The sequence below is a fragment of the Chlorocebus sabaeus genome, chromosome 10, assembly GCF_047675955.1.
Source record: "Chlorocebus sabaeus isolate Y175 chromosome 10, mChlSab1.0.hap1, whole genome shotgun sequence".
NCBI classification, from domain to species: Eukaryota; Metazoa; Chordata; class Mammalia; order Primates; family Cercopithecidae; genus Chlorocebus; species Chlorocebus sabaeus.
Window position 1 is genome coordinate 99,195,640 of NC_132913.1, and position 15,832 is coordinate 99,211,471.

The 15,832-nt window shown below is 32.9% G+C and overlaps 1 protein-coding gene across 4 annotated transcripts in view; it reads right to left on the reverse strand.

Moving 5' to 3' along the window:
• Nucleotides 1-15,832, reverse strand: part of ERBB4 (erb-b2 receptor tyrosine kinase 4) — a 1,160,906-nt gene that overhangs the window by 403,506 nt on the left and 741,568 nt on the right. The gene's annotated exons all lie outside the window — the stretch shown is intronic.

The following is a 15,832-nucleotide window of genomic DNA, read 5'->3' on the forward strand; positions in this document are numbered from 1 at the left end:
GAGAGATTGTTTCAGCCAAGGTGACATTGACTGCAGTCAGTAGGTAAGTAATTAGCACAAAGTAGAAGCTAAAATTAATGCCTCAATCACAAAAATGTTGTCATCTCAAATGAAATCCATAGGATTGCCAATTATTCTTAGCAACACAAAGCAATGAATAACAAATCCTGTGGTTCATTGAAATAAGGATATGGCTGTGGGATAACATGCACTAAAGCCAATTTGTACTTGATTCTTTATTTCACAACACTGGCCTTGATTAGCTAATTTGTCCTCCACAAACAATGACTGACCACAGAAATGAATTCTCTTTTGGATAGCTTTAAGTCATCCAGGAAAATAAAAACTGAGATATATCCTCTGAAAATATTATTCTTATTATTTGAAGAAATTAGCTAGAACTACACATAGCACCTTCCTGCCCAATATGTACTGCATTTTCCCCTATTGTTCAATACAAAAGCAATTTAAGAGAAATCATGCATCAGTCCATAAAGTGTTCAACTACAAGTAATCAAAACCCAATTAACAGTTTATAGAAATGGGGATTTTTTTTTTCCTTTCACATAAGAAGCCTGTAGGAGGCAGTTGCAGATATTAGTTCAGTTGTTCCACAGTGCCCACTATCTGTTCTGCCATCCTCAGTGTGTCAGTTTTATTCATTTCAGGCACAAGATGGCTGCTACTTCTAAAGACTGAACTGCAGTCTTTCTGAATTGCAGGCAGGATGAAGTCAGACTAGCAAGCAAGAGACTTCCTTGTAGTGAAGCTGTGACTTTTTATTTGGGAAGAAAGGCTCTCCTCTAGGATCATGTCTGCATTTCATTGGCCAGAACAATATCCCACGGCTCTCCCTACCACAAGAGAGATTAAATAAGTAACTATTGAGGTGGAAATATTGCTACTGGGACAAAACCCAAACCAGTAGGAGTGTTAGTGAGGAAGAAGAGGGACATGGATATTGGGAAGGCAACTGACGCCATCTCCCACGGTAGCCTTGAGAAACTCATCTCTCTTGTGTAGAACCCCAAGTTAAATTTGTAGGAGTCATCTTAAACTGAAAAGACATAAATGAAAGGAACGTGTGGCACCACAAGAGGGTTATTTGTGTATTGGTGGTCACATGCCAAGTGCCTTACTGCATTGCATGTACGAAACCCTCCAGATTAATTTTGATATTGCAGTTCTTTCTACATTTAAAATCACTCCCATTTTCATCATCAGTCATTTCCGTGACTATTGATTCCATTTTCTCAGTGAAGAAAAAAAAAAAGAAAAGAAATTAGATCATCTTTCTACTTCTAAAACCCAGTTCATTTTTTTTTTATGACCTAACCATACAACCTTCATCAAAGCAGAAGGGAGATGTAAGACGTAAGAAAGATTGTGAAATGAATTTCTACATTAATGTTTGGCATTCAGTTTTTATCTAAGAAATGTGACGATCTCATACTAATAGCTTTCTCATGAGACATTAGGTGATGCTCTTCTGCTCAAGGAATAATTTTCCATTAGATGACAAAGAAAGGAGATTTTGACTGCTATCCAGGAAATAAAGGTTATTTTTCAGTCTACATTTAGAAAAGTCCTACTTCAAAAAAAAAAAAAAAAAAAAAAAAAAAAAGTGGAAAGGTAATAGCTCAAACATTGCTGAAAGAGTGTATATTTTTCAGGAGTCACATTGTATTTCAAATAGTTCGTGCAAAGGAACACAGTATCCATCTCCAACTTCCTATCTAAAATTTTTCAAATAGAATCAGATTATATTATACTGAATAATAGTCTTATCAAATCCCTTTCTTCAACAATATTAATCTGCTATGAATGTTGACATTTGTTTCTTGGAAATAGTCTGTTCAAGAGCTTGGCTTTTACTTAGAAAAGGGATTTAGAAAGGAGACAATAAAAAATCCAGCATAATCTTACACGTTAAAATTTCAAATCAATACACATGGTCAATCCAGATGATACTTTTATCATCCCTAATTCAAAACTCAGCATCTGCTAGCAATTCTGGTCAGGAGGATTTATAAACGTTTAGCAATTAATGATGGGTAGTTTATTTGTATATTGTTTGTTTTCCTTGAAAATATTCTTTTTTCCTTTATGCTTGGTATAAACCCTATTCTGCTGTTGAATATCAAAACCTCACAATCAGAGAATGTAGAATTTCACTGACACTTATAGGACAGTTTTAATGTACAATCTTACACTTTTCTTTTGATTAATTTGATTACCTAAATATATGTCAGAAAGTAATGTTATAATAGCATTTACATATATTCTTAAAGTTTTCATTGATTTTGTAATTTTACAATTTTAAAATATGAATTTGACTTATTTTTGTGAGAAAATATATTCAGGTAGGTTTCCTTCTGGATTAAAAAAATTCTAGAGAATAGATACTAACCTGTAAGAAAGTTCTTAGAAATACAAATTATTTACTTGTTAGAAGGAATACCTAATGTTTCTGTCTTGGTTGACTACGAAGGCTTGACTGCATTTTTTAGATAAGAAAGAGGGACAAGGACTAGGAAAAGAGAAAAGCTTGTTTAGATGTTTATCTAGTAAGAGTACAAAAATGTCTGGCTATATTTAGATCGTGTGGTAACAGACAAGAATAACAAAGTTTTCCACAAGTTTTATCAAAGACTTTACCAAGGAATCACCTGTGTTGCACCAACCAACGGTTTCCCTCTCACTAACATGAAATAAAGTAACAAATAAACATTAAGAAAGATAGGCAAAGGAGGAACACGTTTAATTGATACCCAAAGATGCAAAATGTCTGGATGAGTGCAGAAACTAAGAAAGAAAAATGTTGAATGCGTGAATGAGCTCAAAGTATCTCATTTCATTGTATTTTACTTCCACTGCAGAAAATGTATCAGAGTAAATTGAGAGAGACACAGATAGATTCTTGGTCATTTAATCAATTGATAGAAAAAAGCTTCTATGAGTTTTCTTATCATATTATATACAAATATTTCTGGCAAGTTCAAAAAACAGAACTGTTTCTTTTTAATAAAAGTCATGGTTAAATATAGTAAGATATATTAGACATGACATCGATGAAAAAAGTATCATTTCATTGCTGAAAATTTCCAGTAAACACTTAAATATGTTTGTGTCTCAGACGTTTCCGACTAGATTAATGCATGCAAGTCAAGTAAAAGATGTCATGAATCTTTTTATACACAAATTGTAATCTACACTATTTTCTAATATCTTGAATTTAACTTATATATAGCATAGCATTTGTAACTGAAATATAATTAGACTAAGCCCCATGAAGGTAAGGCATATTTTTCAGCGCTGTATCTATAGCATCAAACCTAGAGCAATAGTTACTCAATGAATAATTCTTAGATTTAATTGGGAAAAAAGGTACCATGGAATTTGCAACCAACATTTATAAGGTAACTTCTATTGTAGTTCCTAATTTTAAATTACACTCTGACCAAATCAAAGAAAGAATGAAAGTTATCTTTTCCCATAAACACTTTATAGGTTTTCTTGACTGGTCCTGTGTTTCAGAAAGTATGAAGCTGTTGTTTTGTTTAAAACCATATCTCCAGTTTCTAGTACTATACAAGGCTCAAGGAGATACACAATAAATATTTGATTAATTGAAATATCTATACAGAATATCTTGAATTTAAGAAAAAAATATATATGTATAATTCTGTGGTTAGAGAAAGAAAAACAGCATTTATTATATAAAAGGCATATAACTGATAATATACAATATTACTGTAGACAATACATTTGATATTTATAAGGCATTTTTATTCCCAAACCTATTTTGTACACCAAACTCAATTATTAGTTACCAGGTGAATAATGAGGATCTTCAGCTATCCTATACAGACCAAATTTCTCTAAGCCTGTGCAAATCACCTTGCATATGCTACAGAGAAGCCTAAATTTCCTTGTATTGAACTGTAAGTCTACCTCACATTGTCCTTACATTTTTCAGAAAGGTATAAAGTGCCAATATAACATTTGAAAGAGGACAGAAAGTATTTGTATCTTAGTCATTCACTCCACAAAAGTTAGCCATTGGACCATGTCTTTCCTTGATTTCCATTTTCATGAGTCTAATAAAGAAGGAGATGTTTGCGTTATTTAAATTACTTCTTTGTATTCTTCATTTCCTGTCAAATGCTAGTTACCGCTGTGAATTTGGGGATGAGTGCCCATTAACAGAATCACTGACATTTTGCAAATATGTTCTCTCCAAAACTATGGTAAAATACTGAATAATAACATTTTTTCTGTGCCCTGTATGAAATGGCCTAATTGTGGTGTAACATCCCTGCTGAAAATACAGATTAATATGACCTCTATACTAGGTTTAAGAAATTTACAAAATTGCATCGACCCCATGCACAATTTGTAACCATTATGTAAATAAGATTGAATATCTTTCTCTTTTTCCAAAACAAAGATTATAATTTTAAATGCAGTTACACTGTATTTCACTTTAGTTTATATGATCGATATTATCAGTGAACATTTTAATTCTACTGAAAACCTACCAACCGTATGATATAAGAAAGATCTAATAAACAGGGATGAAATATTTAACGTCTATTCCTGATTGTATATCTAAGTATCTTGTTTTGCAGGGGTGCATCTACAGGTCAACCTTAGAAATAAAATGATAATTAAAATAATAAAGATTGGAAATATTGCACTCATCTAATCACAATAGGGGCATTTAAATGATGCATATATCAGACTTATACTGTCTATCTAAGTCAAAGGGCAGAATCAAGAATCAAAATCCAAGGCAGCAAAGCCCATTTTCAAGATGAAGCTACAGAAAGCTGTTACAGGACTTTCTCAGACATAAAGCAATGTATCTTTCTCACTGTCATCACCTTAAGCCACACAAGCCTGTTGGCAGATAATGATACAAAAGTAATATAGCTCACATCATCCACCTGTGATACTTAATACATCACCTCTGGAATGGACTTGGTCCAGAGATTCCTGTATCTTTCCCAAACCCAGACCTTTCAGCTGGGAGCACAATGAATTGCTGCTACCCCACTGGGTCAGCCCTCAAGGTTCATTATTAATAAGCTGAGACTCTAAAGGCTAATGAGAACCGGGTGCTTGAGGAGACAATGGCTCATTCATCATCAATCAAGCTTTGAAGTTTTTATACAGATGATTTAAGGAGAGTTGAAGTGTGCAAAATTGAAATGTCACATTTGTATTGGGAGGGGGTAGAGGGTGATAATGTAAATGAGTGATGTAACCTATATTTCAGCTCGATGATCAGAGTCAAAAGCTCATGGATGCAGATACTAAATGTTTTTCCATCAGAGTATAGCAATTTCAAGAAGAAATTATTAGATCCACTGGCTGAAAATCCGCTTGAGATAGAAAATAATATCTTGATTTCAACTGAATGAAGCTCAGTAATGCTTGTTGCAATGTTCTAACTTATTAATACATACTTCAGGGTCCACTAAAATTCTTAGCTTTCATTATGTTTCAGTTTTGAGTTCTAGCTCCTCTGAGAGGTCTGTTATGACCACCTAATTCTTAGAGTTCCCCCTTCCTCTAACTCCTGTAACACTGATTACCCGAGCCACTTATCTGACATAGAGCAAATGCTACCTTACCTTCTTATTTATTCTTTTGTGTACTCGCCTTGTCTCTATTATCTTATTGGAGGTCCCTAAAGGATTAGAACTATGATGTACATCTCTTTGTGTCCCTAGCGCCAAAGAAAGTGTCAAGCACATAGTAGAAATTCAAATGTTTTTGATGATCATGATAATAACATCCATAGAATGTGACCAATTTTTGTAAAAAATTATTACTTGCTTAGTGATAGCATGTTAGTGACATGCACTAGATGTTTACATTATAAATCCCATAAAATATTGAATACATTTATGTTGATCTTAATATATTTTTTCTGTCCTAATATTAAGAAAATAGTCATCCACTTAAACTCATTGATATTCCCTGGAAAAAATTAAAAATATATATTATCTTGTAACAGTACTCAAATTATGAATATAGGATTTCCTTCTGAAATTGTCTTATTATATAATCCCATATGTGTGTCAACATGTCTAACTTTTTTCTAATAATTTTTCCCAGATTTGTATTCTCCCTGTATTTTCTTATTTCTGTTAAACTCAACATAAATGCTGTCAAAGTCACCTAGGCTCAAAATTTGAAATTTATTACTATTTCCTTTGTTTCTATATTTAATCATCCATGGAGCTCTAAAGAAAATTTCTCATAGCATCTCTTTTTATATCCACAACTACTACTTAATTAAGGTTCTATCATCTCATACCAGATTTAACTTCTTGCCTGTAATCTATTCTCCCCACAAATCCATCTTGCATATTAAAGTCATAATATATGCTGTATTATAAATATATAGATAATATACTCTAGGTAGGTGGAGAGAGGTGGTAGGGGAAAGAAATCCTGCTCTATTATGGCTTTGAAGTGTAAAGGCAATAATACTGAATCTAGTTAACTGGATAAAATAAAGCTCAAAATACAGTTTTGTTTCAACAAAGCAAAGGTGGGCCTTGTTGACCTTTATGAAGTTCAGTTTGCTCAATTCTGTAATGGGGGTATTGTACTCCCAGTATCTATCACATAGTTGTTTCTATTATAATTTTAAATTCCTAATTATTTAAATAGTGGTTACTTATTGGTACGAGCAAGGAATACGCTTATTTTGGGTATTCATACTAACAATGCATTAATCAATATTAGATTAGCTTGTCGCTTAAAGAGTATAGACTTTATTTTTCTTTTATATAAAAATCTGGCTAGGTTATTCAAGGCTATTATATAAAAATCCACAATCATCAGGGAGCCTGATTCTATTTTTTTCTTGTTTCTCTACCGTCTTCAATACAAGGGGAGTTTCCAACTGGCAAGAACCATGCAAAAGATGGAGAAAATCATGAAGGACAAAAGAACAGAGCAAGAGTACATGTTGTATTTTGATAAAAATTCCTGCAAATTGCCACAGCACAATTACACTTATATCTAATCGGTCAGAATAAAGTCAATGAAACACAGCTATGTGCATGGAAGGTAGGGAATCAAAGTATTGGTTCTGGGTGATCATATGAGTAGCTAAACTTTATATACCATTTAAAATTTAGAAAGTGGTCATAGATATTGGTGACAACTAGTAGTCTCTGTTATAGTGACTCAAAAGAAACTTTGTATCTTCTGGATATATATAAAACATAAACCTTGTGACTCAAACAAATGTAAAGCTTTTTAAGAATCTTTTTAATTGAATTATAATATACACACATAGATGTGCATATATCATATTCAATTAACTTTTACAGACTGAACACACTTATGTAACAGCACTCAGATCAAGAGCTTGAGCCTACAAACACCACAGCAGCCTTCCTCATACTTTCCACCTCATATCACTCTATCAGAACCCTTATCCTGACTTTGAACAAGCTAATGCGTGCTTATTTTTGTCTTTTACATATATAGAATCATACCATATGTATTCTTTTGCATCTGGCTCCTTTTGGCTCAACATTACATTTGTGAAATTCATCTATATTGTTTATTTTCATTGTTGTGTGGTATTCAATGGCTTGTCAATTCTACGTTGATGGGCATTTGGATACTTTCCACATTTGGGCTATTATAAATAACTGCTGCTATGCACTTCCTAGAAAATGCCTTTTGGTGATTATATGGACACATTTATGTTGCGTGTATACCTAGAAGTAGTATTGCTGGGCCATAGTGATAATCACTTTTTATTTAACCCATTTAACTCATTTATATGCCCATTAGCAGTATATGAGAAATCTAGTTGATTCTTGACCTTGTCAAGCCTTCATTATTTGTTTGTTGTATCTCATTGTAGTCATTCTTATTGGTTTATAGTAGTATCATTTTAATTTACGCTTCCCTAGTGACTACTGAAGTTGATCCTCTTAAATACTATCTTTGAAGAGTAATTTTTAAAGGCAGGAGATTTATTTCTGTATACTTCAAGAAAGGTCTTACTATGTGTAAAACATTTACAAAACACTGTTAAAAATCTGATCTTTAAGTTATTGGCAAACAACTGAGTAAAATAATTTATCAAATGTAACCCTCATAACTTATTTCTGTTATTATTGTTAAGAGATCTGGCTCAATGTTTTGAAAATAACACTTTAAAATGTCTTAGAAAAATATTAAAACTACATTAATAATTATAAATAGTAAAATATGACTTCTGGAAGATGGATAGGAAAATTCACAGTAGGTGATTATCTCTCTGATAACAGACAAACACAACCAAAGGTGTAAAAAGAAAGAATGAAAAATTTGATGTCTTCTTGTTATTAAAATAGAACACTCCTTTACATAAAGCTCACTTATTTTTATTCCTCTATCCACCAGAAAGCCCTCATTACAGACAACAATCCTCTTAAATAACTGTTCTAAGTTTCCAGAAAATGTAATTGCTTCAGTAGAACAAATCAGTAGAGTTCAATGTTTTCATTACCAATAAGGGGGACAGTCATATTAGTACTCAGAAATGATCTGCCCCTTTTATTTACAGGATTTAATACAATAAGCCTGGGATATACTGCAAGGTCACTTTCAAATATCTCACCTACTATATTAGTTTGTATAGTTTTAATAACTCTTCTCACAATGTGTGATTTCTGCACTATTTCTTTTTTAGAAGACTTCAAAAAGTATGATTTTTCTTGATGACAGTAATAATAAATAATATTGCTATGTATGTTTGTTGCTGGCATGTTAAGACTTGCATATAAAAGATAAAGCAAGAGAAAGAATAATGATTTAATCTTGTAAAATGATTATATGATTTTCAAATATGTCAAGATTTTTATAAGACTATATTTGAGAATATTAAAAATATAAATATGTGATTTGGGGGCTAGAAGTCTCAGCTAAAATGCCTAGAATGTTAATTTTAAAAATAACACATAAAGACAACACTTTACAAAATAAGAAATTAAAGAAGGAGTCATAAAATAAGATTGCAAACAAGCGACACTGGAAGATTATTTTAAAAGCCACAACATGAAGGTCCAAATTAATTTTCTTTTAAAATGAAGTTTTAGTCTGGAGAAAATCAGAAAGGAATAACTGAATAATAGCAATCATCATTTTATAAAGCACTGGTTGTCGAAATATGAAATATCAAGTACTATGGCAAAATAGAAAGGGAAATGGCTTTTTAGATTGCTTTGTATACACTTTCAAATTAGTATACATTAACTACAGTAAAATGGACAAATTTTAAGCTCTATGTTTTACATACACATGTATACAGTATTTGTACATCTGTATCAAGTAGTTGCCACCCAGATAAAGACACAACCTATCTCTATCACTCCAGAAAAGTTTCCCTGCTTTGTTCCAGTCAATAATGCATAGAAGTCAGCATAGAAAGTCATCCACTATGCTGACTTCTACTATAACACATTAGTTTTGCTTGCTTGTTAAATTCATAGAAATAGAATCATACAATATGTATCCTATTCCTTTTTCTTATCTTCTTTCCCTGAAAATATTTTTTTGAGATTTATTTATGCTGTTGCTTTAATTCATAGGTTCATTTTTATTGTTCCGTATTATTTCAGTCTATGAATATACCACAATTTATTTATATATTAGTTCATATTTTAACCATAGATTGGGTACTTTTACTAGATGACTGCAGGTAAATTACTTCAGGTTTCTTTTCTATCATCTAAAAAATTAGAGTAATAATCTTTACTTTGTTGGGTTATAATGAGAAATGCAGATAATGTATACAAAACTCCAGTTATGTACTAGGTGTTCAAAAGGTACTAGTTATTTCAAACTAAGTTAATAGTATAGTTCAGGAGCTTTATCTAAACTATTTTAAAACCTATGTACATTGGTTAAAGTACAGGTTTTGGGGGAGAAAAGATAACCAAATGAAAACCCTTGAAAGATACATGAAATCCTCATTAAGTTTGGTGCATAGAATAACAATTTTAGAGATAGACACGTTGAGCTAAAATATTATTAAATGTCTTACTAAAGTTACTTAATTAAAAAATTGGGTTTATCTGTATTTCATAAGTTAAATTATTTCTAAGAACAAGATCATAAATTCTGTAACTTACTATCTCTCCCACACTGAGGTATCTTAGATATCTGGTTGAGTTAACCCTTTAGTCATTTCCTGTCATTTCTCTAACTATATTCTGTGACAGCATTTACAGCTGCCAGATTTCCCTCTGTTTGGATCAGGTTGGTGCATATAGGTCACAAAACCTCCCTCGCAATCTCCAGGTGGCCTTTACCTCTGCTGTCACTACCACTGTGCTTCAAATACATTAGCATAAATTCCAAAGTCTTTGTACAAGAGAGCTGAGCTCTTTCCTTCCAGGCCAAGGGTCTGGCATTTCCACTGTAGAATAATGAGTTAATTTGAAAACACAATATTCTATAGTCCCTACTACCACCCAATCATTTTCTCCATTGTAAAAATTATTTTCATATAGTGACATCTGAGGTCGTAAGATAATAGACTCCATTATTGCTCTGTAATGTGTATTATCATGTCTTCTAAATTATATAAAGGAACACCCTTTATTTTAGAATGTTTCTGCTTTCATAGGGTAAATAAATATTTAAAAATCTTTGGGGATCTTTGCTTCTTGAGGCTAGATATAAAGAAAAATTCTAACGTGTCTAACAATGCCAGATGGTTTAGTCAACTCAAGATGCCAACATTCAAGAAGGGAAAACTATTGAGAAGTTGATGTCTGCAGGGGACTGGGTAACCATGACTCCACCATACAGCAATAGCCTTTCAGGCAGGGAATTACAAAAAGTATGAGATTTTTTTGCAATTATCCTCCCCATATCTCAGTTCTCTTCTCTATAAAATGGTGATAGCTCACAATGCCACATTCACGAGGCAACTGAAAGGAGAAAATGAGTTATCGTATATATGTGTTGACCACAGTGTCTGCCACACAGCACATGTTCAGTTGGTGAACTATTATTAGTATTGAAGGAAAGGTAGGAAGAGTTCTCTGATAAGCAGGTATCTTCTATCCTGCTTGATGATTTTCTCCATTCCCTGTCATAAATACCCTTTTCAGAGACAGCTATAACCAGGGCAAGACTATTAGGCCAGGTTAAAATTCATGGGTTTGTACATTTGCTCATTTTTAAAAAATTATTTTAACCCACTTTTATGAGTTTCAGATGCCCTTTTTGGAGCACATTATGCTTCTGGATACCCATAAAATTACAATCACTAAATACAGAACTTTCTTTTTTAAGGGTGGGATTTCTGTACCCCAAAGGCACAGCAAGTGCATCACACAATGACCAAGCAAGTTGTCAAATGCCTCACGCATAGTTGGGGATCAGGTTGGGATTCCAAAGTCTGTCTGCCTGGCTCCGAGGCCCATGGTTAGCCACCTCACTGTACACTCTTCATAAATGCTGCCATTGTGTGAATACTTATAATGCAGTATTTCTCTTAATCCTTACAGAAATCCCATGAGGTAATTATTACTGATCTCATTTTACAGACGAAAAAACTGAGGTTTAGAGAGCTAAATAACTGGTAAGAGTTTGAAAGAACCATGATTCCAACTCAGTCTGATGGCTGAGTTGGCATTTTAATTTTTAGTCTGTGCTCTCCCCATTGTAGAAAGGAAAGAGTGAGTAACCTAAATGGAAAAAAAAAAAAAAAAAAAACAGTTTAAGCAGAGATGAGGCACAACTTTATCTTATGTAATCTACTTCTAAGTATAATTAAGAACTCACAGTAATTTCCCTGAAGTCCTTTTTGAAAATATTTTATGGAGTTGAAAGGTAAAATTATGCTTTTAAGGGATCTTTTCTACATGAAAAACTGTGCATTAAAAAAAAAAAAATCTTGGCTCTGGTAGATGTCTGGACCATATCCCAACCACATCTCTTGAGGTGCATTTCTTTTGCCTCTGTCAAAAGTAGATTCAGAGGAAAAGGCAGCACAATAAAAATCTTCAAGAATTCAGCCCACTTAAGGAAAAGCCCTTCAGTTGGGTAAAAGAATAAAAATTAAAAAGTGAATTAAAAGAAAGTCAATTTTATTATTGTCAAGTACTGTGGGAACTCTATGCTTAGTGTCTGAAAGCTCTGCTTTAATGAATAGGGTAAAATGATTTTAATTACCATATCCAAACTCATAAGCCTATAAAGAATCTATCTCTATGTGCTTTATAGCTGTATCTCTAAAAATATAAAATTGATGAATCTAAATGTGCAGGGCATTTAGTTCTTCTATCCGAATTTTATTCCCCTTATAAAGTTTCTTTCCTATTATTTGTTGAGTAATTCATATAAAGAAAGCAAAAGTGCAAAATATTTACATTATTAATTCAAATAAATGAAAATATATTTAAATATTAAGCTTAATATTCTAATCACTGTAAAGGTAAATTGGATTCATATGATGGGGGAAAAAAGGGAATCCAAAATTAAAACAGGTGGTTAAATGTAGTCTTATCACAGTATCTTCTGTTAGGTGAATTTACTGGATTAAATACCTCTCAATATCATAAGAGAACTGAAATATCTTCTTGAAACACATATTTTTAAAATCATCTTTTTTCTTTGCTTGATATAGTTAAAATATTCATCTTTAGACATACCTATTAGCTAACTTTTATTTAAAATAGTGAAAAAAAGGAAGCTGATTTTATTTGTGAATTTGGGATATTTTCTTTATTTTATGTACATTAATTTCACAAATGCACTGAGTTAAAAGGTAATACAATATATTGTACACAGAAGAGTTTTTATTCTAGTACTAACAAAAGGATATGTTCAATTTTAAAGATATCATTATCTTTAAAAGTAGAAAGCTCTTAACTAAAACTTTCTCAGATATAAAGTAAAATAAGAGAAAATATTTTTAGAAGTTTCATGAAACTAAATATTTGTGAATTTAAAAAGATTTAAGCTAGACTTTACGGAAGAGAATAATACAAAGAGTATCTTGTATACATTCATGTTCTTTGCCTAATTTAGCTTTATAGGGCATGTGTTTATACAGCTATATCATATTTGAAAGAATCTTGCATAGAAAATTAAGCTCTGGTGATAATCTCTAGTTCATGCTACCTAGCTGAGATGCAAGGGAGACAAAAAAGAAGACTAATCAAATTAGCATAAAACTCTGGAATACAGGTAGTGGGAATGCTAATAAGAGTACCAATAGTGCCCTCGGTTCTAATTTCACCATTGTCACATACGTATCTTTCCTTACAACTAAACAATGACATCACAAGAACATTATTTACTAAAAAGCTATAATATTTTGAGAACTTAACCATTCGGTTCTCTATTCTCATTTTACTTTGAAGTTCAGAACAATGAACTGGCAACATCTCACAAGAATTGTTGCAAACCAGATGCTAAACCTAAGCCTTCTAAAAGTGTGTGTGTGCTGACATGAGGAAAAGAGAATTATGTTTTATTAATAAATACCTGAAATACATTTTTGAAATAAAAATACGTTTAAAATGTTGTTTCATTTGTAATTGTTTAATATTTTATTTTCTCCAGAGCTTCAAGAGTTATAATCTAAATTGCAACTGAAGGAAGCTTAAGCTAGCTGATATGCACCTAGCTATTTCCCTGCTTCAAAGCCTACAGAACCATCTGCTTGTTGGCAGGTGTAATTAATTAGCTAAGTGGCGAAGACGCTCCCTTTTAGAGTGAATAGGAGGAGAGGAGGGAGAACTCTGTGAAAGCCTAATCCTAGGCAGACCCATCAGCTGGGTGCCTCTGGGCAAATTTCCGATGCTGAAAACTCATTGAATTTAATGGTTCTTAATTTCACAAGATTTCTAATTACAGCTAGGATAATAAGATGCGATCCAAAAGTTGAAAAAAAGTTGGCACGTTTTCAAGGAAAATCCTTTCACACAATGTAGACATCCTAAAGTGTAGAAGTTCATTTATTTACACATTTTCCACTTATTCCCTCAACTTTGTTAATAAGCAATTTTGAATCTATTTGGCTGACAGGTGGCAAATGCCTATTAATAATAGTAAAATGTGTCATGTTAAATTTTGTATCTAATCCAACATTTCTTTTCAGAATAGTCAAAGAAAAGTCCATCCAAGCTACATTATAATTCATTTTCAATAGATTTTGAAAGGACTACATTCTAAGAATAGAAATGGGGGAAGTATAACACAAAGACCATAAAACTTCCTATAATCTTATCAGTATAGCTTATATTAGATTATCACCAAAGAGTCCAGAAGATAATAAACTCAACAACACTTTCTTCTTTTAAACACTCTGTCAGAAACAAAATTCCCTCTTAAACATCTCCTGGTATTTGGCTTTAATGGGTAAGGCGAGACAGGTCTAAGGAATAGAGTGAGTAGAACTATGGCAAACTAGAAAGCACCTGCCACAACTAAAAGAGCAGTGACTGCTCAGCCCCAGAAGAGCATTACCACGAGACAATGTGAACTCAGGGTTGCCAGAGGATGGTTTTATTCAGAGGAGCCAGAAATGCAGAATTTTTGGTAAATTCCCCCAATTTTTAAACATTCTTCTATGGAAAGCATGTCTGTAAATTAGTCATAGTCTTTGAGATAGCAGTTTACCACATCTTGTTTATTGAATAACCGTATCTGTGAACTCAATAATGAGCAAGCTCTTATGACATCAATAACCGGATTGAGATAGGCTCTCATCTATTCTTCACAGCTCCTCTATCTACTGATAAAGAATGGAAAGGGAAAGGGAGGCAGTTATATAGTTCACCGGAGAGCAAAGAAAAGTGCAAAAGTCCCTACTGTTACATGAACAGTAGAGACCAGACGGCACTGAATTCCGTAACACTTGTTCACACTTATTGCCATCATTTGTTGCAATGGAGGTAGACTAAGCGTCTGGTTATCTAATGATTCTTGGAAAGTGTGCTGCTGACTTGTCACCCCAGAATATCACATTCTACTGCTGAAGTCATGTGTGAATTTTAAATAGGAAATGCTTACATGTCATCTGGAAGATAAAATCCAATAATCGGCTGTCATGTTAGCATGGACCTGTTTATAGGATTAACATAATAACATAAAAAACCCTAAAGATTAGAAGGACTAGAAGGTTAAATTATAAATTAGAAAAAGGAAGCAAATGTAGAAAAAGGTTGCAGTCAGGGATATGGTCCCAGGTTTTGTTAGTCCTGCATTAATCACTCAGGTGAGACTATATATTTTATCCTTGGGAGTAGAGGTGGCATAGGAGAAAGGAAAGTTTCAACCTGTATATTTCATAATGCTGAGTGGTCTTCTACTTGTTATTTGGAAACAAATGAATTCAGTGACTTTCAGCTCCCCTACCACTGAATCCAATAGGCCAATACAATTCCAAAAAAAGTCATTCTAATAGTCAGAATTTCAAAAGACAAATTATCTCAAGAATTGACATCAGTCAACTAGTATGCTGTCAGCCAGGATTTGGGTGCAGGGAAAATTATAGCTGCCCATTGTGGGTTTTTTTTTTTTTTTTTTTCCTGCTCTATAAACATGCCAGGTAATACCAAAAGACTTATGGGAATCAAATTGGAGTCTAATGTTGATTTCTTTTCTGTATTCAGTACACAGGAATTTAAAGAGACTTGGGTTCTTTCCCTTAGCTCCATCTCTCAGGATTTCTAGCAGTGTAGGCTTCCTTCTTTAACTGTCTATTTTACAGGAACATGGTTAGAGTGAATCCTTCTAAATGAGCTCTTCATCCCTAATAATGAGTGTTTTTTCTACTTCTGAGCAGAGG